This window comes from Equus przewalskii, chromosome 1, assembly GCF_037783145.1.
Source record: "Equus przewalskii isolate Varuska chromosome 1, EquPr2, whole genome shotgun sequence".
In the NCBI taxonomy this organism is placed as follows: Eukaryota; Metazoa; Chordata; class Mammalia; order Perissodactyla; family Equidae; genus Equus; species Equus przewalskii.
In genome coordinates, this window is record NC_091831.1 from 180,158,583 (window position 1) to 180,181,294 (window position 22,712).

At 35.9% G+C, this 22,712-nt stretch overlaps 1 long non-coding RNA gene across 1 annotated transcript in view; it reads right to left on the reverse strand.

Annotated features, from left to right (window-relative positions):
• Positions 1-766: 766 nt before the first annotated feature.
• The window catches only part of LOC139084857 (uncharacterized), a 51,245-nt gene continuing 29,299 nt past the window's right edge, over positions 767-22,712 (reverse strand). Inside the window, exon 4 of the long non-coding RNA XR_011542692.1 lies at positions 767-5,760. This is a non-coding gene — a long non-coding RNA (uncharacterized lncRNA). The remainder of the gene's footprint in view (positions 5,761-22,712) is intronic.

Below are 22,712 nucleotides of genomic sequence, written 5' to 3' on the forward strand. Positions count from 1 at the left end.
AATAATGCCAATCTTAAACAAACTTTTCCAAAAAAGGAGGAGGAGGGACTATTGAACAACTTAATTTATGAGGCCTAACTCTAATAATATATCCCTAATAACGTAATTCTTAACTCTAATAACAAAACCTGATAAGACATTACAGAAAAAGAAAGTTATAAACTGATGCTCCTCAGGAAGATGGATACAGAAATCCCTAAGAAATTCTAGCAAATCAAGTTCAAAAATAGACAAAAAATAACATGCTATGACCAAATAGGACTTATCTCAGGAATGCAAGATTGGTTTAATTTTTGAAAATCTATCCATATAATTCACCAGAGTAAGAGAATAAAGGAGAAACACACACAATAATTTCAGGATGCAGAAAAGCATTTGACAAAACTCAACCTCCATTCATGATAAAAACACTTAGCACACCAGAAATAAAAGAGAATTTCCTCAAGCTGATAAAGGGTATAGAAAAAAGAAAAAATATGTGGAAAAATATAGCTATACTTAATGGTGAAAGATTGAGTGCTTTCCTCCCCAAATTGGGAAAAATTAATCAAGCATGACCCCTTTTACCACTTCTTATATTTCTATTCAATTTTTCACTGGAAGTCTTAACTTTTGCCAAAACGTAAGAAAAATAAATCATAAAAAAAATTGAAAGAAATAAGTAAAACTCTCCCTGCTTTATAATTATATGGCTGTTAACCTATTTCAAGGAATCTACAACTACTAAATCTAACAGGTGAATTTAGCAAGCTCACAGGACACAAAATTAGGATACAAAAATCAACTTTATTTTATAAAACTTCAGCAAACACTTGGAAAATAAAATAAACACAAACAATTACATTTAAAATATCTCCTCCAAGTCATAGATTACTTAGAAATAAACCTAAGAGAAATCATCCAAGTTCATCACAGTGAAAACTACAAGACATTACGAGGGAAATAAAAGATCTGAATAAACGGAGAGATAAATCCTATTCATGGATTGTAAAACTCAGTTTTTTTAAAACGCCAATTCTTTCCAAATTGATTAATGCAATCACAATAAAAATCCTAATAAACATTTTTTTTTATATTCATGAGCTGATTCCTAAATCTGCATGGACATGCAAAGGACCTAGAATAACAAAAGAAACTAAAAAACAAGACACAGTTTGAAGGCATGTTATCTCTAATTTTAAGACACTGTAAAGCTAGCATAATCAAGAGAGTGTGTTTTTTGTGAAAGGGGAGATTTAGATCAATGAAACAGAATAGATAACACAGAAATAGGTGCACACATATGTGGTCAATTGGATTTCAACAAAGAGACCAATGCAATTCAATGGGAGAAAGTAAAGTCTTTTCAGCAAATGATGATTGAATAATTAGATGTTCATAATTTACAAAACGGACATTAACCCTGAATTCACAAAACATACAAAATTACTCAAAGTGGTTATAAATGTTATGTAACAGCTAAAACCATACAATTCTTAGCAGAAAAGAAGAGAGAACACCTTTGTGACTTTGCGGTAGGCACAGGTTTCTTAGATAGAACACCAAAAGCAGGAACAAGAAAAGGGATTGACAAACTGGACTTCATCACAATTAAAAATTGTGCATTTATTTGACCTAAGCAACATCTTAAAGTTGTGAAGAAAATGATAACCCTACAGTAGGTGGCTAATTTTAATTCCACAGCTTATATATATAAATACCCCAATAGTGGATTGCTTTCTGTGTTGATTTCAAACCTTAGGGAGCATTTTCTTTCACGGGAATACTTAACAGCGACAGCCCTTGTAGGTCACTCAGAGGACAGAAAAGGAGAAAGAAGGCAAAGCCTGAGAAATGCAAGGCTTGATGTGTTGGTTTCAGGGGCGCCTGGCGAGGGTGTTCCTGCAGGCAGGGTCCCTCCGTCTCCTGGGCTTCACAGATCTAACAGGAAACCACCTGGGCAGTTGGATTTGACGCACACTGTGGTGTCTTCTCTACCATGGTGCAAATTTAACCCTTAGACTAATTCCATTCTGTTGGCTTTATCTCCACAACGATTTTGGTCAAAATAAATCTGTGAGTGGTTGGCAGATGCTGCAATACAGACGCTTCCATACTCTATTCACCACTTCCCAAGGGAGTAAAAGTAATAAAGGCGTAAAAGATTAGTAGAACTTGAACAACTAGTGAGCAACAAGCTAGAAAGAAATGGCATTATTGGTACCTTCGTGACAACATAAAAGACAACAAGTTTTTTCTCAACTTGTGACTCAAAGAAGCAGAATAGATTTCATGGACTCTAGATACTAGACTGCCTCTGTTTGAAACCCACTTTCTCACTTGACAGCTGTGTGACCTTAAGCAATTTATATAAACTCTCTGTGCCTCAGTTTTCTTATATGTAAAATGGAGGTAATACTGTTATGAAGACTAAACAAGTATTAGGAAGACTAAACAAGTATTATTTGTAAAGTACTTTGAAATGAACCTGGCACAAAATAAACCCCTATAGATTTTTACTAAACTTTTTGAAATATAAATAAAAACTCCAGACTTTAGTTACAGTATCCAATTAATATATGATCCCGTAGAATGTGTGGTTTAAACTCCATAGAAAATACTATACAGTAATATAAATTAACAAATTATCCTTGGAAGTAAGTTAGATCTTAGAAATAATAATAGCTCCCCTTGAGCAAGTTCTGTCCCATGAGTTGGTCATTCTTTAAGCTTTATAGATTACTTTGCAAATTAGGGCAGGCAAACATCAAATATAGCAGTTTTCCCTGTGTTAAATGCAGAATGAAGACTGATCAATAAAACCAGAAAACAAGCAGTGTAGCAAACATCAAGGCTGGCACTTAGTTTTCTGCAAATCACATGGATAGATTAGCATGTCGTCTCCCAGATAGAAAGAGACCGCCATTCAGTTTTCATCAAAATTCCACAGGTTTCAGGATTTCTGATCATAGGGTTCTTGTTGCTGTTAGGATGGTGCTCACTTTTTGAACACTTGAAGTTTTAAAAAACATGTTAAAAATCGTTGGTTATCCCTCCTTCCGTGAAAAGGCCTTTCATGATCACTGATATTATCATTTAATAGGCCTTCTATTTTCTTATTGAGATATTAGGAAGTGAAGACCTTGAGAATCCCCAGGACGGTTCTGGACACCGTTCCAGGGCGTATTGCCCTGAGTGGCATGCTTTGGGGCATTGACTACACGTGGCCTGCCAAATTAATTTTAATACTTCCAATTTTCTAGTCTTTAAGATTTCTACTCCAAGTTGAGTAGAATGTGAGAAACGCAAACTTCTAACAACGGCCCAAAGTCGGAATACATGTAAAAGCCTTTGTTAAAGTTTGAAAATCAAGGTAAAAATTAATTCTAGCTGGAAATTGTAGTCATGGAGGGTAAATTCAAGAAATCTCTGGTGCATTTTAATAACTGACAAAGGTAAGAGAACAAAGGCAATATTAATTTTATGAGTTTTTTATGCTTGAGTAAACATGAAATTTGTAATTGTATTTACAGGGTGGGCTGTGTTGAAAGATAAGGGATAATTACATTCATGCCTGATGGGAAAAAGACTGCACAAATTATTCAAGTTGTGTATGTTAACAGAACTGTAATATTAGGAAATTCAATCAAATGTTAATTAATTACAAGAAAAAGTGCTGTCTATGAATGTATTATAGCAAGTAAATCTATATATTTTAGGAATTGAAAATATTTTAATTTTCTTCCCTATTATCATTTCTTCTGTCATACATAAAATATGGCACAATTAGACTTTTACATCTGGCAGATAATTATGATTTAAATAATATTTATGCAGCTTTCCTGGGTAGATAAAATATAAAATAGTGAGACAATTCTTAGTCTTCACACAGGCCATTTTACCATTATATACATTATAAATTATGGGTTAGATCTTTTGTCTTGCAATTTCTAATACTTTTGGTTCCAGGGAAATCAGACATTCCTAAACATGTTTTATAAATAAATTTCTTGATTGCTGTAATGTCTTGTTCTATGGTTGCGTTTATATATGTAACAAATTCAACATTTAAGACAGGTAACGATAAAAAATAAATCAATTTTCGGAATGCTGCTCTCTTGTAAAGGCTCAGTCAAAGTAGAACAGATTTAAATATATGTTACAAAAAATCATGACAATAATTAGAATATTAAGAGAGTCTCGTTCAGTCCTGCATATTTAAACCGTGGAAGTCTGCTCTCTGTTCTGTTTTCAGTGCACGTGTGTCATCTAAGGAAGACACACCAGATGACTCTGTCATGCTTGTGATGTCACTGCCTGCTTTGACTTGTCTTGAAAGTAAACAGGACAGAGTCTCTAAACACATGTGGTGCTGTGTTTGCCAAGAATAGGTCTTGTACAAATAGTGTTAATTCATTCAACAAACATTCTGAGTGTCCCAGGCTGTAGACAGGGGACTTTTATAGGAAGAGAGGTGCAGATGGAAGAAAGTCACCTTGCACTGCTTTGCCGTGGAAGATGGAAAACAGAACAAGATGAGAAGAAGGTCATTTTTAAAGAACAGCGAAAATCCTGTGCAATTTGAATGCTGGGTTGATTTGATTTGTTTAAATAGATCTATATCTTTTGCATTTGCTTTTAAAATTCAAATATTCATTTATTTCCATTCTGATTAAGCTGAATAGAGGCACTTTGTGGTTAGATGATTCCGATTTGTTCATTATTTTAAGAACATCTTCCTGTGAATAAGCATAGCAGTAGGTTTAGTAGAGATGTAGTGTTTGAATTTTCTATTTTTTGGTTCATAAAGTAATGTTCCATATGACTTTAACATTGCTGGATATATTTCAGGAGTTAACAGATAGTCAAACGTAACCAAGATTACAATAATGTTTAAGTTTGGAACAAATTCCTAACATGTATCCTCGATTCCGTTGACTAATGGTGGTTTTATGCAGAGAAACTTGTGTGTTTTGTTTAGCTTTGCCTGTTGCTTCCGTCTAACAGGACCTGTGAGCTGACGATCACACTGACTAAAGGAGCTCTTTACACGAGCCGGGGGACGCACCAGCATGATTCAGGGCCTGAAAGATGAATTATTCTTTCTGTCCGAATTTGAAAGTGCCTCCTTTTTTTTTTTTAAATGGGTCTTGGTGAGGTGGCTTATACATGATAAAAGGAAACTGCTTGACAACATGCAACTTCCTGAAATTAACGTTGACAGGCTTCCGTGCTCAGCAGAACTGAAGCGCTGAACCCAGCATTCTCCACTGCCTTTGGGTTCCCTGGGTTCCAGGTTTCCCAGCTGTCTCAACAGTCGGCCTAGGGTGTCACTCAACTGGTATGCTCTTTCTCACCCAGTCTTCCGAATTAACTGCAAAGGTCCCATGTACAAGCAGGCTGTGTAAATTCCTACCATACATGCTATAACACACTCCATTGCTTATATAAATTTGCTATATTCCCTAAAACATGTATAACTCTCAGCTATGACCAATAAAAGAGATAATCAAGCTCTTTTACCATTTTATACTTACCTTTTGGTATTTTAAAATGCTTTATCAAGTGATTAGAAAGTTCAAAACTGCAGTTGAGAGAAGCTCAGTGAAAACATAAGGACAAATTTACAGATTTTCCTGAAATTCAGTCACTCCTCACTGCACGTGAAATTCATTGCCAGTTTCTGGCAGGCGTCTAGGAACATGTGAAACGTGACGTGTGGACACTGCCGCTTCTTCGCTGGGCTCCTGTCTGTCTACCGTGGATCTTTACTCCTTTTCACTACAATTCAAACGGCAAAATGAATATTTCTGTATTGATTTAGTTTTTACACAGAACTACTTTAGAAGTTGAAGATAAATCAAGCTGATTTCTTTTCTGAATGGTAATTCATTGAATTGGTTGTTAATTGTAATTATAACACAAGGTATTTTTACAAAATTCTGAGGACACTCAGCAGCTGTCAGTGGTTCATATCACCTTTGAAGCAGCAAATCCGGGGCTTAGAGGACAGGTTTTCAGATATAGGATATGGTAGGTCACGGAAATTTTAGATCAGGCATTAGAGTTGATGGTACTTAAGTCAAGAATGTTGTGTATGATTTTGAAAGTTTGTGAATAGATTTACTCAACTAAAATGTTTAAAACTAGACATTTTTACCCTATTCAAATAGTTTTAAAATGTTATATTTTATAATTATATAAAATGCAGGCAACAGGAAAATTATAAGTAGATATATCATCCCCAAACTCCATCACCTAGAAATAAATATTAACATTTGCTGACCATAATTCTCGACTCCTTTCTGTGCATATACACAGACGGAAATAAATAGGTAAAGTAATTTGGCTAAATACTATAATTGTTTTACCAAAGATAAAAGTTTTATTTAATGGCTTTTCAAAGAAGAAAAAGCAAGTGAAATTAAGCTTAATAAATTGCTGTTTTTAGATAACATTTTCCTTGTAATAAGACATTAATTTCTAAAATATCTCTCCAATGGTGAAAATATATGAGAAATATTAGCAGATTGGGGTAATTAAGTTTTCTTTAAGTACATTTTCCCATTTGGAGCAGATGTCTATTGTCTTCTGGTATGAAATAAAAGGAATCGAATACATATTCACCTACGTGTTTTTTGTGCCCTACCCTTCCAATCTTTTTCCACTACTTAATTACTCTTTTAACATTGCTGAGGGTTATAATATTTGCCTGTTGTTTGCAATCATTATTCATGCATTTGTTTAGCTTTATTTCAAATAATTTAAAACAAAGTGTTTAATATGTAATATAATCTTTCCATTTGTTGCCATTTCCTTCCTCCTCACCCCTCATGTTTTTGCTTCAATGTCTATGCGTAGGTCTTATTTAAGTTATTCTTGGTTATTATTCTTCTTCCAATAATGGTACATCTGTTTGGGAGGTAGGGAGGGGGAAGGGTGGCAGAATCTGGTCAATGGAAGCATGAGTAGTTCTAATTAGAGTCTATCTGGAACACCCTTTCATCCAGCGCTATGACTTTTGTACTGCTGCTCATCATATGTCAGCGGGACCACTGTGCTCACAGAGACACGCCTCAATTCACACACCCTCTGGATTGGGATCTGGCGGCCACAGGCTTTCCTTTACCTTTTATCCCACTTTAATTAGGCACTTCTCTTATTATATTTAGATCTTGAATTTTTCCATTTGAACAAGTTAATAATCTCGAAACAGCAAGAAAAGGAACAGGATGGATAAATTCCAATAATAATAAGATAAATTCTACCAATTTTCCAAGAGTATTTTAAGAGACCCAGTGCTATCATATCATACAAACACACATTTAGAAGTAAAAATTATAAATTAATTTAACTAGTTCAAATATTTTCTGCTATAGAAATTGCCAAACAATTTGATCTAGGTTCAATTTAACTTACCTCAGGAATTCATCTATTATTATTTTGTTTCAATATTATGATGTTAGACTACTGCGGTAGAATTTTTCTCATATCTTTACCTAAAGAACAAAGGCCCTGCCCTCTTTCAGGTTATACAGTTTTTCCTGTGTTTTTCTTCTTTTTCTTCTAAAGGATTCTATTCTGTTGACATTTTTCAAGGTTTGTAAGTTATTGTTCTTTAGGATTATTTGTACCCCTTTGAATGAAGCCTTACGCTTGCTGTGAACAGTGTGTATCTCCAGTTCTTACAAATCTAGTATATACCTCTGCTGCGGGTGACACTGATTCCTTTTACAGGAAATAAGAATCTTTATTCATAAAACCAAATGATTACAAAGTCTCAATAGCTAAATGAACATGTATGTCTCCACCCACCTGTCTTCCAATGACAACTGAAATTTTCTGGCCCAATGGACAAGAGTGTTAGCCTAGAGAATAAGCTGTTGATTCAGGGTGATATTATTTACTTGAAGATGAAAATCTCTATAAGGGCTATATGTCCTTTGTATAAGACCTGTGAAATATCATAAATATGTATAAACTTTTTTGTTTAACTTCTTTGAAAGAGTCTAAAATACATATATACCCTCAAATAATTTAGGACAATGTTTTCCTGCTCATTAAAACAAACCCATGAAAAATTAAAAATATCAGGTAATTCTTAATTTGCATTTCTATTTTTATTCATATTTTTGATATTACAAAGAGATGAATTAGGAACTTTCATGTTATGATGACTTTTGTTTCCCTATAGAAACTTATAACTATGAGATTACAAAAATAAATATTTGGAAAAGAAATATCCTACACTACTTTTCTCATGTAAGCATTATATATAATATAATACACATACTATATAATATTTTACTTAATATTATATTGCTAATTCAATTTAATTTTATTTCATACTTATTGATGTGTTTACTTTAAATTATCCTCTTATGGGAAAGGGAATAATTTATTTAACAACTCTCCCATTATTAAGAATCATCAAGAGACCCATGGCTTAGATGGTTAAATTCTCAAAGGCCTATCTTTTAACTATTTATTATCATTACGCATAATTTCAGATGTGGGTATATACCAAGATGAATAAAGAAATATTAGTGAAAAGAATATTTACTCATTACAGAAAATTTGGAAAATACAGAAAAGCACAAGAAAATGAAAATTGTACAGAATCCTATCACTCTGTTAGAACCAATTTTTCTTCCATTGTTTCTTTCCCAACAGATAGATGGACAGATAGGTGGACTATGTTAAATATTTGTATAAAATATATATTTATAATTTCCATTGCATAGAATTTATCTTGTATATACTACATAAGTATTACACATTACTTATGTAAATTCATAGACTCTTTTGTATACTTATTTTTTCACTTAGTTTTGTAGAATTTAATTTGATGTTTTGAAAAAAGGTTGTGTCACTTAAAGAAGTCAACTATGTGACTTTTTGCCTTCTTTTCTATTCACAAAATTCCATGTTTGGACAACTTTGAGTCAACGCTCTGTCTTCAGGCAGACAGGACATTATTATTAATGCCCATCTTACAAATACGACCTTGAGATACAGACACGTGAATGAAAGATTCAAGTGAACAAGCGGTGCTGGAGTGTGGGGGTGGGGATGAAGGGTCTAGCTACCTACATCCTCCTGATTTATGTTCCTGAAACAGAATCTCTGGAATCTCTTCTCCACCAGCCTTTAATATTATATTTCTCCTTGAATTTCACAACCTACCATAATTCTAAAAGATAGACTTTGAGAGAACTTCCTCTTTGAACTTTCAATTTGAAACATAGAACATACCTACTCAGTCGAACAGAAAATGGCTAAGTCAGGGCTGACAGTATAGAACTCCTAAATAATAGGATTAATCATTTTTGATACCCAACTGAATTCTTGACTGTTTCACAAGATTTTCCCAGTCAATCCTTTGTTATGACACCATATGCAACCACAGCATTCCTCAGTTCTAAAATTACTGTTGTTGATGCTTTGTCAATCCTCAGTAAAAGGAGCAGAGGAGCTCTGAAGCTTAATTATAGAAAACAATACCCATTCCATTTTAAAAACTGAAAGACATAAATTGTAACCTGTAAGTGTACATCTTTTAGAAAAGACACTGTAAGAAAAGAAAAGGCACATTTATAATCTGGAAAAAGTAGGACTCCTGCACTAAATAAGTCAGTAGACAGAGAAGAGCCAGTGGCCCTTTGGATGTCGGAGAGTCAATAGGCAGCAGAAGCGGCAGGTGCACACATCTGCAGCCTCGCTCTCCTCGTGATCTTTGCAAGAATGGTGATCCCACATAAAACATTCCAGAAAGTGCTAAGCAATTGTATTCCCTACATAATCCCGTGTTTAAGTAAATCATATTAAGCAAATCCACAAAAACAATGTTATGAAGAGCTGAACTGAGAAAGAAAAGGCAAAATTATAAACATGTAATTCTCAATATACTGTTTGAACAACTTCGTTTGCTGAGAAGTAGCTCATCTTTTTGCTGTGTGATGACGGTGGTAATTCCTTTACATGGTGTTTGTTGTAATCATTTATGTTTGGTGGAAACGTCTAACTATAGAAAAACATCTGGAATCGTAGATACATAATTTTGACTGGGTCTACTTTAAAGACCAAAGGGTAAAGAGAAGTAAAAGACAGACTATTCCACGGGAAAAACATAAAAGGGCAATAATATCAAGAGGGCACAGCCTTAATACAGTAGGGAGACAATAACAGAGAGAGAGCCATGGATCGTGTCACAGAGAGGTGTAGGGGATGACATTGCTGTGGAGGAAAAAGTAATCCCTCCTGGAAAAAATCATCAAAGCTCTTCATCTGATGGGGGAAACGCCAGTCCCTTGAGTTTCTGCAAGAGACTGAGAAAGTGTGGTAGGCTCCACACTTATAACAACGTCCCTCCAACCCCAAAGATGGCCACACCTTAACGTCTGAAATGTGTTACATTACCTGGCAAAGAGGACTGTGAAGATGTGAGCAAAGTTATTGGCCTTAAAATAGAGAGATCATCCTGGATTATGCAGGTGGGCCCAATCTACTCCCCTGTGCTTTTAAATGCAGGGAACTTTCACAGGCTGTAGACAGAAGGGAGTTGCAATGAAACAGAAGGGAAAGCCAGAGAGATCCCAAACTGGAGAATTTAATGTGCCCTTGCTGCCTTTGATATGTGGGAGCTCACGTGAAAGGATCAGAGAGGCCTTCAGGAGTCACTGATGGCTACCAGCTGACAGCCAGAAAGGAAAGAGGGACCTCAGTCCTGCAGTCACAAGGAACTGGACTCTGCCAACAACCCGAAGGAGCCTCCTGATCAGAGCCCAGCCACCAGCACCTCAGGCACAGCTTTATGGAACCCACAGCAGAAAAACCAGCAGAGCCAGCTCAGACTTCCGATTTACAGAACGGTGAGATCATAAATTTGTGTTGTCTTAAGCCACTAAATTTGCAGTAATTTGTTGTGACAGCAATAAAAAACTAAGACAGAAAGTAAGCCAATATTTATCAACAGTGACAGTGAAAATAAGTGGGTATGGAGACAGTTTACTGTTAACTCTTTGTTTTTGGGTTATTACATACACTAAAAGTTCTCTCTATAGAGAGTCCTAAATATTTAAGACTATTATTCTTGGCATCATCTCTCCCTCAAATCCATGCCACTTCACAACGGCAGGAAAATGTAACAGGTAAAATTGAGGGGAGCAGGTGCTATACGAAATACTTCTTTTCACTTAACATCTAATCTAGAAATTCACAATTATTATTACTATCATATAACAAGATACATGTGAGATACAAAACTTATTATTTGCTGATGACATGATTGTGCATATAGAAATCAGAAAAAGTACGTAGAAAATATGAGAATTGATACAAAATTGATATAAAATTTAGTAAGTTTGCTAGATTATGGTCAATATGCAAAAATTCACCTATATTCTTTTATATGCGCCAAGTGTAAAATGTCTTTTTAAGAAGATGATAGTATTTACAATAGGTATAAGAAACATAAAATACCTAGGTATGAATCTAAAAAAGTATACAAGATTTCCACACAGTAAGACCGCAAAACAAGACTGAAAGCAGTTAAAGAAGGTCTAAATAAATGGTTATGAATTGTAAGACTATATTATAAAGATTATAATTCTACCCAAATAGATCCATAGATTTCATGCAATACCAGTCAAAATATGTGTGTGTGTGTGTGTGTGTGTGTGTGTGTGAATTGACAAGCTGATTCTAAAATGCATATGGAAATAGAAAAGCACAAAAGTAGCCAAGATAAATTTGGAAGGAAAAAAAATAATTTTGACATCATATACTATCAGATGTCCTGGCTTGTTGTAAAGCATCAATAATTTAGACAGAGTAATATTAGCTCAAAAATAGAGAAATAGAGCAATGGAACAAAATAGTCTAAATACAGATCCAAATGTAAAATTACTTGGTGTGTAATGAGAAACAGTGATCCTTTCAATAAATAGTACTGGGTTAGTTTGGATACCCATATGGAAAACAATCTGTTTTTTCTGTTCTTATTTATATGCATAATAAAAATCGACAGGTATTAATGTGCAATTCAAGTATTTTTGAAAAATGTGAACTCCTATGTAACCTCCGCCCCAGTGAAGATATAGAGCAGTAGCCTAATTCCAGAAAGTTCCCTAGTTTCCTCTGAGGTTAATCCTCCTACCCTGAGCCAAGACCTGGTCTGATTTCAATCACCAATAACTTAATTTTACCTTCTTTAGAAGTTCATAAAATGCATTTATTTAGTGTTCACTCTTCAGTGTCTCCCTTCTTACACTCCAGCAAATTTTTTAAAATTTGATGTAAATACAATTTGAAGAGTTTTGACACAAGTATTCACTCCTGCCAGGATACAGAACATTGCCATCACCCAAAAAGTTTCATTTTACCCACTTTTCCACATGTTTCTGACATTCATCTATAATGTTGTATTAGTCGTTTCTTTGCCTTATTGCTGAGTGTATATTCATTGTAAGAATACACCATTCCCCTAGTGATAGATATTTAGGTTGTTTCCAGTTTTTGCTATTTTGAATAAAACTGTTATAGATATTCTTGCACAAGTCATTTTGTGGATATATGTTTTACTTCTCTTGGGTAAATATCCCAGAAGGGAATTATTGGGTGATAAAGTAAGTGTATCTTTAACTTTGTGAGGAACTAGCAAACTATTTTCCAAAGTGATTATAGTATTTTTCACTCCCATGAGCAGTGTATGAGATTTTGTTACTCACATCTCAACACATGGTATTTCCAACCTTTTTTCTCTCTCTTTTATTAGAGTGAAGTGACCTTTAATTTTGCTGCTAATTTGCATTTTCTTGATGACTAATGATGTTGAACATGTTTATGTGATTATTGGCCATTTATAGAACTTCTTCTGCAAACTGCCTATTTCCATTCTTTCATCCACTTTTTATTGTTTTTCTTTTTATTATTCATCTATGACAATTCTTTATACATTCTGGATATGAATCCTTTGCCAGAAAAATATATTACAAATATTTGTAAGCCACTTAGGCCTGCCTTTTTATTTGCATCATAGAGTCTTCCAATGAGTAGAAGATTTAATTTCAAGGAAGTCTAATGTGTTTATTTTTTGCTTTATTATTTTCTGTGTGTTGTCAAGGAAATCAGGTTCTAAGGCAAACAAAAAGCATCTCAAATCCCCAAATCGAAATATAGTAACTATTAATATGTTGGTGTATATCCTTACATATTTTTATTACTCAGAAATGATATATGGATTCCAAGGAAAAGAATTAAGGCTTTGAGATGGGCAAAAGTAATTTCTGGGTATCTTCTCTGGAACATTGTAGCATCCAGGGATTACCTGATTCTACAGGAGTGTGTGGTTTTGTTTTCTTTGACTCAGCTGTTTCACTACACTGTACACGTAGAAGTTAGCTCGTAGAATTATAATGATGTACATCTAGAGTCTATATAATGTTATAAACCAATGTTACCTTGATAAAAAGAAGAAAGAAATTGGCTCATAGAAATGGAACGCATTGCAAAGAGTTCTTGTCCATAGAAACGCCAATTGATTGTGTCCTGTGGAATGTGGTTGATTATTGCCCTATGGATAGAGCAGTTTTTGCAAATTTATTTCAACATTCCTTTACTGCATATAAATTTGTTGGTTTTTTTCCAAAGCAGTTGCAAAACATTACTAGTCTTCTCATTAATAATAAGTTAAATAAAATCATTGAGATATGTTAATTTTGCACCTGTATGAAAGTCACGATTTTACTTGTTTTTGAATTTTTCTTTTAGCAGCATATATCTACAAAACAGGAATCAACCTGTACAAATTGTTTGTCTCTTATCCACCTGTAAGGAAAAATGTCATTATTTTAACTATGCTCTGTTAATATCTCTATTATTTAAAGAACGATTATAAATTTGCAAGAAGACTGTAGACAGCTTGGGACATAGGGCATAAATGCGAAATTAACAAAAAAAGAACCCCAAGGAGACAGTGAAAACATACTTAAAAATGTGTGTATGAATATAATCATACATATTAAAATATACAATATTTTAACTTAAATATCACTAAACATCATTTTCACCTAGCAGTTTGGAAAACATGAAAAAGAATGATAATGCTCAATTTTGGTAATAGGAAGGTAAGGTATGGCTGTTTGTACAATAATTTGGTAAAAACATTTCAGAGGATCATTGAACAATAGCTACTTTTCAAAAATGCTGAAAATTAGTATATCGTTGATTAGCAGTATCATATATAAGGAAAATATCATGTGAAAATAATTAGACTAAGTTGATAAAAAGTTTTTTACTTATGTGTTTATATTTTGCTTTTTGGGAATAGATTTCATGTAATATAAGAGAAGAAGATTCCTGGATACCTGTAAGTAAACAGAAAGACCCCAACAAACGTTGTGGACTCAGTTGTGAGCTTGTTTATAATTGTCAAGGTCCAGCACAGTAGTAAATTGTGCTTGTGTTAAGTACTGCCTAATTTAACTGTTAGGGGCTGCAATCACTAGCTAATTAGAACATAGTTTTTGAAACTCCCAAGGATCAAAGTGAAGAAGCATTTTGTTGTTTTTGTTCATGAGCCACATGTCTTTATTGTTGGCAAGTATGTATTTCCATGAGATTTGTATCTAATTATCATATAAGTAATTCAATGAATTATAGAAAATTATAGAAAAATTATAGAAAAATTATAGGATAAACATGCACAAAAATAAGCAAATCTCACCTGTAATAATCCAGATGCAGTTGCTAACATTTTGGAGCATTTCCTTCTAGTCTGTGTTTATATGCCTATATAAGCATACACACACATAAAGACATATTCATTTTACTTGTCTGGGAAGCTCTTTGTCTCTCCTTCCATTCTGAATGATAATCTTGCTGGATAGAGTATTCTTGGTTGTAGGTCTTTTCCTTTCAGCACTTTAAATATGTCCTGCCATTGTCTTCTAGCCTGTAGGGTTTCGGCTGAGAAGTCTGCAAATAGCCTTATGGGTTTTCCTTTGTATGTCACTAGTTGCCTTTCTCTTGCCACTTTTAGGATTTTCTCTTTAAGACATTTTAATTATAATGTGTCTTGGTGTGGGCCTCTTGGTGTTCATGTTGTTTGGAGTTCTCTGTGCTTCTTGTACCTGGATGTCTGTTTCTTTCCTTAGGTTAGATTATTATTTCATCAAATAGATTCTCCGTCCCTTTGTCTCTCTCTTCTTCTTCTGGGACACCTATAATCCGAATGTTAGTGCTCTTGATATTGTCCCAGAGTTCCCTTAGACTGTTCTCATTCTGTCTAATTATTTTTTTCCTTTTCCTGTTCAGCTTGGGTGATTTCCTCTAGTCTTTCATCTGGCTCACTGATTCATTCTTCTGTATCATCTTCTCTGCTAGTAAGTCCCTCTAGTGAATTTTTCATTTCCAGTATTTTATTCTTCACTTCGGATTGGTTCTTTTCTATATTTTCCAGTTCTTTGTTGGTGAGCTCACTGCATTTATCCAGTCTTCTCCCAATATCTGTGAGCATGCTTAAGAGTTTTTGTTTGAACTCTTTGTCAAGTAGATTGCTTATTTCTGTTTCACTTAGTTCTTTTTCTGGGGTTTTGTCCTGTTCCCTTGCTTGGAATGTATTCCTTTGCCTCCTCACTATGACTCTTTCTCTGTGCTTATATCTATGTATTAGGTGAGTCAGCTATGTCTCCTGATCTTAGAGAAGTGGCCTTAGGTAAGAGATACCTTTTGAGGCCCAGCAGTGTGCTTTCTTCTCGTCACCAGTCCAAGTGTTCCAGGAGTGTCACCTAGGTGGGTTACTTGTGTCCTTATCCTGTGGCAAGGTTGCTCTTACTGCAAGTACCCAGGGAGTCTAGTCTTCCCCTCCCTGCTGGCTGTTTGTAAATTGGGTTTGGGGAGCCCCAGCACCTTTGGCTACAAGGTATAATAGCACATTCCTGTTGCAGTTATCCTGTTAATTGAGTAGGTACCCAGAGTGGCTGGTTGCTAGGCTCAGGGGCTTACAGTTGCTGTAGGCCTCAGGCCTGCAAGGCTTTGTCAGCTCTCTTAGGATTGCAGCTGAGTGGGGCTGGCCCTAGGCACGGGACCACCCAATTGTTTCAGGCTTTGGAAGATGGGGCTGATCCTTTTTATGGCTATTTGTGAAGCACGGGTCTTCTGCCACTGATAAGCCTCACCCCCCACAGGACCACACACACTGTCAACACAGTCCTGGTCCATGCACACTTCCTAACCCCCTGGAGCATATCCAGTCACCCTACTGCAGAGGCCCCCACTTCTCCACCAACACCCACCACGGTTCACCCACTTCTCACAGAAGTGGACACACTCACCTGCCTGTAGTGGGTCAAGGCACCCACTTTATGCAGGCAAACAAGTAGCCTGAGGGCTTGCTGTTGGGTGGGGTTGGTCCCTGGGGAAGGCTGCCTGCCCTGGCTGAACTGGATTAAATCTGCACTCTAGTGGGTGTGGCGGACCCCTGGGTTGACAGGCCGGGGGAAGAACCTCTGTGGCATCCACCAGGTCTGTATCAGCACGCCTGGACTAGGTCTGAACAATGGCTGCCACCAATGTCTCAGTCTCTTGAGAGGTCCCACCTCTCACTGAGATGCACCCAGAGTCTACCAGGTGAGTCTCTTTTAGCCAAAGGACCATGCGGCTTTCTTTTTGGTGATTTTCGTTTGCTCTGTGAGATGGGTGAATTTGTGCATGGGCCCTTTAAGAGCCAGGTCTGTTTGGCTTTCGGCTGATTGGAGCTTTTCTGGGGGTATTCCCCACTGTAGTTAAGAGCCATCAAAGCCAGATAGTAGGACATCGTCTCAGTTATGCTGAGTCTGAAGGATGCTTATAGCACTAACAAGCCCCCACTAAGTTCCCCACTTCTCCAGGGAGGGCTGCATACCTTAGGGTGGCTCCCACCTGGCTGGCTGTGAAGTTCTGCTGCTCAGGAAGGTAGCTTTCTTTCTCTCCAAAAGTAATTTCTCCCTCTTCCACCTCAGTCAGTACTGTCCCTTGTTGTGGGGATTCTTTTTATGCAGTTTTCAGTTTTCTCTCCAGGGTAATTTTTCCAAGAATAGTCATAACCTGGTTGTGTTCCTGGGAGGAGGTGAAATCAGAGTCTGCCTATGCCGCCACCTTGATGAGATCTCACACGTGCATTTTACCTTCAGAAAATGAGATTATACTGTACCTGTTGTTGTGACTGCAACCTTGTTTCACTTGGCAGTAGATCATGACATTCTTTTTTTTATTGAGATGTAATTAACGTTTAACACTGTATACTTTAAAGGTGTACAATGGGTTGATTTGATTCATTTATAGACTGCAACACGATTAGCCAACACCTCTACCACATCACATAATTATTGCTTTTTTGTGGTGAAGACAATTGAGATCTAGTTTCTCGGCAACTTTGAAGTTTATAATACAGTAACACTGGCTGTAAACACTATGCTGTGCCTTAGATCTCCAGAACATGTTTATCTACTAGTTGCAAGTTTATACCTTTAACCTGAATTCCTCCACCCCCTAGCTGCTCCTAACCACCATTCTACTCTCTGTTTCAATGACTTCAGGTTTTTTAGATTCCATATATAAGTTATATCATATCATATATCATAGTTTTACAAATACATTCTTGGTAAATCTAATAAACTCTTCCAGATATCTAAGCTAATTAAAAAGTAATATATTTCTCATGCATTCTGATGTTTTCTGATATATACAGAATCCTAAAACTTTACAATGGATTAACAATTGTAAATATAGTAGAATTTTAAAAGTATTTTTGTTTTATGGTTTTGTAAACACTTCTTTCCAAGAAGCAATAAGTTTTTATACTTAACGTGTATGTATTTTGCATCTTGGGAATAAATTTCATGTAATGCAAAGGAAGAATATTGCTGGATACCTGTGAGTAAACAGAAAGACATCAATAACAAACATCAAATGTTATGGACTCAGTTTGTGAACTTATTAATAGCTATTAAGGTATAGCATGGTAGTAAATTTTTGTTAGTCACTATAGTTTAATGAGAGGATTTTCTAATTTAACTATTAGATGCTGCAATCATGAGGTGCTCCTGGGTTTCAAACATAAAGGAGCAAGTCCAGGGGGCATTTTTATCAGTTCTTGTGTCCTATAGCTGCATTTGTCAGTAAGATTTGATACTGGAGACCACCTGCTTCCTCATAAAATTTTCCTTTCACTTTTGCTCTTCCTCTTTTTGTCAATCTTAGATTGATCTATTGTTGCACCACCTAGAAAGACGAAGAATTTGGCACATTTGTGCTTTAACGTGCTTTTTGTAAAATTCCACTGCTCATCTACTTTCGTAAATTATAGTCATTACATTTACATTAAGATCTTTCATAGATAGAGTGTCCAGAGTGAGACAATTGTTCCTGATGTCTAAACATAAATTTAATTTTAACAAGGGCCATAATTTCACTTTCTACTTCTAGCTGGTGATAATTAAAAATTCTCTAACATTTTATTACTGTGGATAATTCGAGCCCAAATAAATTTCTCTGCATAATCCTATCTTCATTCAAAGTAAATTTGCAAACATGTGCACAGTATTGTGGAGGAATCAAAGAGGTCGATGCTGTCATATCGGTCACATTGCTCACGTGACCTCTTTGTGTGTGTTTAAAGAGAAAGAGAGCAAGCTCTCTGGTGTCTGCTTGTAAGGGCACTAATCCCATCACGGGAGCTCTACCCTCATGACCTCATCTAACCCTAATTACCTCCCAAGGACCCCATTTCCAAATACTACCACAGTAGGGGTTAGGACTTTAACATAGGAATCTTGGGGGGGGGGGGACAGAATTCAGTCCATAACGATAAGTAAGAGTTAAAAGGACATGGGAAAGTCAAAAATTTCCCTGGAATATGGCTCTACAATTTTAAAACATGACTAAGAGGTTGTATGTTAGGAGTCAATAGGAGTCAAGCAATCCTGATGTGAAGCTCTTCTGTCTGTCCTCTGAGCTGCAGTGGGACGTTGGAATGGTGGGCTCTTGAGGACAAGAGTGAGAACTTTCTTGGAACTTCTTAAAGAGGATAATAAGATCACCTTATGAGAGTTACTCATATAAATATGCACACCCATCTGAAAGGATACATATGCATAGCCTGCAGGACAAAAAGACTCATAATCAAATAAAACTAGATTCTAACTAGATAAAATATAAGATCACATCTAAAGAATGAATATCAATTAGAGAGAAGATTTTTCCTTCATGGCTTAAAAAATAAGCCATTCATCAAGATATTGGCAGTGCCTATCCAATCACTACCTAGGGGAGGGGAATCTTTTTCAAGGGGTATACAGTATTGCAGCCCCACTGGCAAGACCATTCCAGTCTCAGCTGGATGCCATAATTACCTGAGTTAATCTCGCTTCCCTTGTTCTGACCTCACGCCTGACAAGTATTCATCTGAGTATAAATCGGCTCTCGTCTGGATCTGACAGTGTGGTTGTGCCACCCCCCAGGAGAGGCATATTTCTCATTGTAAATCAATGAAACAGCAGCACAACTTTATGTATTAGTCATTTCAGCTTTGGGGAACCCTCTTGAGAGATGAAACCCTTCTCGGTTTGCTAATAAAGTCAGGTATCTAAGTTTTCAGGGTCCAAGAAGTCATGGTAAATGTGCAGAGTGCTAATCTGTGAAATGTGACGGAAGTCACTAGCCCTTCCCGGTGACATTCAGACATTGCTCCTGATTATGTTATTCCCCATCTTAAATTGGTACTTAGTACAACTGCTTTGTTTATTATCACCTTATTTATTATATTAACATTTATTATAATAACAGTCCTTATATTAGTTGAGTTATTGCCAGAACAACAATAAATTCTCATTTCTCTATTTAGTAATGGTAGAAACTAAGACTAGAGGCTATAAAGATTACATCATACTAATTATTGTTTCAAATCTTGACCACATCCATCAGAAATTAGGTAACTTTCTTTGCTTTATTTATGTGTGTGTGTGTGTGTGTGTGTGTGTAACATCGTTTCCCTACATTTGTATTTATTTAGAAGACCCTAATTTTAAGAATTTCTCGGTCACTTACAGTCTTTCCATATTTCATGACCATTTTTGAAGATCATCTCCTCCCAGAAGTTATTGTAAGTCATTTTGCAAATTCTAATTTCTGCAGGATTTAAGGAGAAGGATGGCCTGAGCACAGGTTCCTGAACTTCCTGTCACCCAAACACTCTATTTGGACAGGCACACAACCCTACATGCCTGTTTCCAGTCTTCAAGGCGACTGGCTATGCCAGGATGTCCATGGAGAGTCGGCAGAGAGAGGTGGCCTGCCCGCCTCAACTGAGTCCTTCTTCTCACTCAGTGCCTGCAGGTGCCTCTTTGCTCAAGGCTCCCAGATCACCCCAGGCTGACTCGTCCTGCTGCAGTGAAATGTCTAATCTCTTATTGGTTTGTTCGATGTAAAACATATCAACCAGCTCTTCCATTTCAGACGGCTATTAGGGACAAACTATTTCAATTTGCAATGCTTGAAAGGCCTAGACATCTACTCTACATTTAATACTAAGTAAGGAGGTCCTTCCAAAATGTAAGTTCAGACAATCTAAATAGTTTATGCCATGAATTTTTATTATATAAAAGTTCTTTGCCTTTTTCAATACACAGGGCTGGGTAATGTTCATCGTTGTACCCAGCAGTGTCTACCACAGTGACAAACATTAGTTGTCAAACTACTCACAGTCGTTTGAATCCAATAATCCAAATCAGTTCTTCCATTAAAGTAACAATTCTAAAGATGGTGAGAATTTTCCTCCCACTGTTGAAATGTTTACTGTCAGAAAATGAGGACTGGGTTTCTGGTATCGTGGAATCCTTTTTCAAGTATTGTCCCCTATAACTATAGTGATTCATTACATATTTACTGACCAACTGCTAGATGCAAGACTCATTGAGCTATAGTGACATGTGAGTCAACCGAGAATCAGAAATTCATGATGTTTATTTTTAATTTAGACATTTGTAGGTAACATTGTCTTCACCTCTCCCTCCTAGTAATTGTAGATATGTGTATGGTATCTCTTGCTTTTCATTTTATAAGATAATGAAATGATAATTATCATTTTAACTATTTGGAACAATTTAGCATTTCTAAGCTATTTAGAGTCTCATTTGGGGGAAAGTAAAAATTGACTGAAATGCATTTAAATTTGCATTTCTCCTTGACATTAAAGAAGGTTAAGAGCGCATTTGTGCTATCTTTGAACTATTTTAGTTCTTTCTGTTCTCAGAAATGAAGTAGAATATTGTTGATATTTTCCTTGAAAAAAATTTCAACTTAATTAACAAACATGAATTCGAAAGTTTAATGAATCCTTACTAAACTCTCTATTCTCTGATCTGGAATATAAAAAAATTTCTCCAGATGGAATTCTCTACTATCTCCCAACTGCCTATAAAAGTTCTACCTATGCTTCAAAACAGTTCAAAACCAGTCCTTTCCTGAAATAGATTTCTTTCTTTCTCTGCTTGAAGTTAGTTTGTTTATTTATTTGTTAATTCATTCATTCACTAGATTAAAAGAAAAAGTTCTGTTAGACAGAAAAAGTCAGAAGAATGTGCATCCACAGAGCCAACAGAAGAAAGTGTCTGAAGGAGAGAGGAGTCCGCTGTGTCCTGGACGACTGGGAAAGGCAGTAAAAGGGCATTCTTTATTGATCGTGATTCGGAAAAACAGAAGTTGTTAATGACCTTGAAAAGAGCAATTTCAGAGTGAGCTGAGGAGAAAATAGTGAGTAGGAGACAGAATCAATGAGAATAGGCGGTTGCTTGGGTCAGTTGGAGCAACTGGAGTCAAGGGAGTTTGTTTTTTCTGTGCTTGTTTTAATAAAGGAGAGGCTGAAATGAGCTCCTGTTTTGGGTCGTGCGTACACCTTTATCTGTATCGTTCTGTGCAAAGAACAAACTGTACTGGACCTCAGAGGAACTAGTCTCCCTTTCACTCTGCTACTAACTCACTCTGTCATCTTAATCATTATATCATTGTACATTCCCTTAACCTCAGGGTCTCATGTAAGATGATGGGGTTAAACTTCTAGATTCGACATTCAGTGACTTCCACATTGACATCATTTGTAGTTTTGAATATTAGGTGTGTTGACCCACATTCTCTTTAAATGACTCTCACTAAATCTCAAGGGAATTGGAGACCCTTGCAGAAGTAAGAGAGGAGGCCAGGTGAGAATGTCAGGTTTGAGACAAAAATATTGTATACAAGACTGATGGTTATTTGAATGTCTTAATCTCATTTAATTTTATAAATGCCAAAATTATTTCCAGTGATTGATATTAATTTTATAATTACAATAAATGTTCTCACGACATCACAAACAGATAATTGCTTCTCAAACATGTCCCTAGTTAAAACTGAATAACCCTCAAAAGCTTTGCCTCAACAAAACTAAGTTTTATTGTTTTTTTATCCATTGTATTCGCATTTGTGGTTAAGATTGCCTAGAATTCTACTTTCCTGACATTTACCTCACATTCTAGATATAACCATACATTTAATTGGCATTTTATTTTTTAGGTTAGCATAACTGCTTTGACCACAGCTTTGATTTGATGCTCAGTATGGCTTTACTGTGACCGTCATTGCCAGCTTTCTTCGCCTCGCACCCAGCTGTGACTTAGAATTACATCTGAGTTTGTATTCATGCTGTAGTCATATTACTT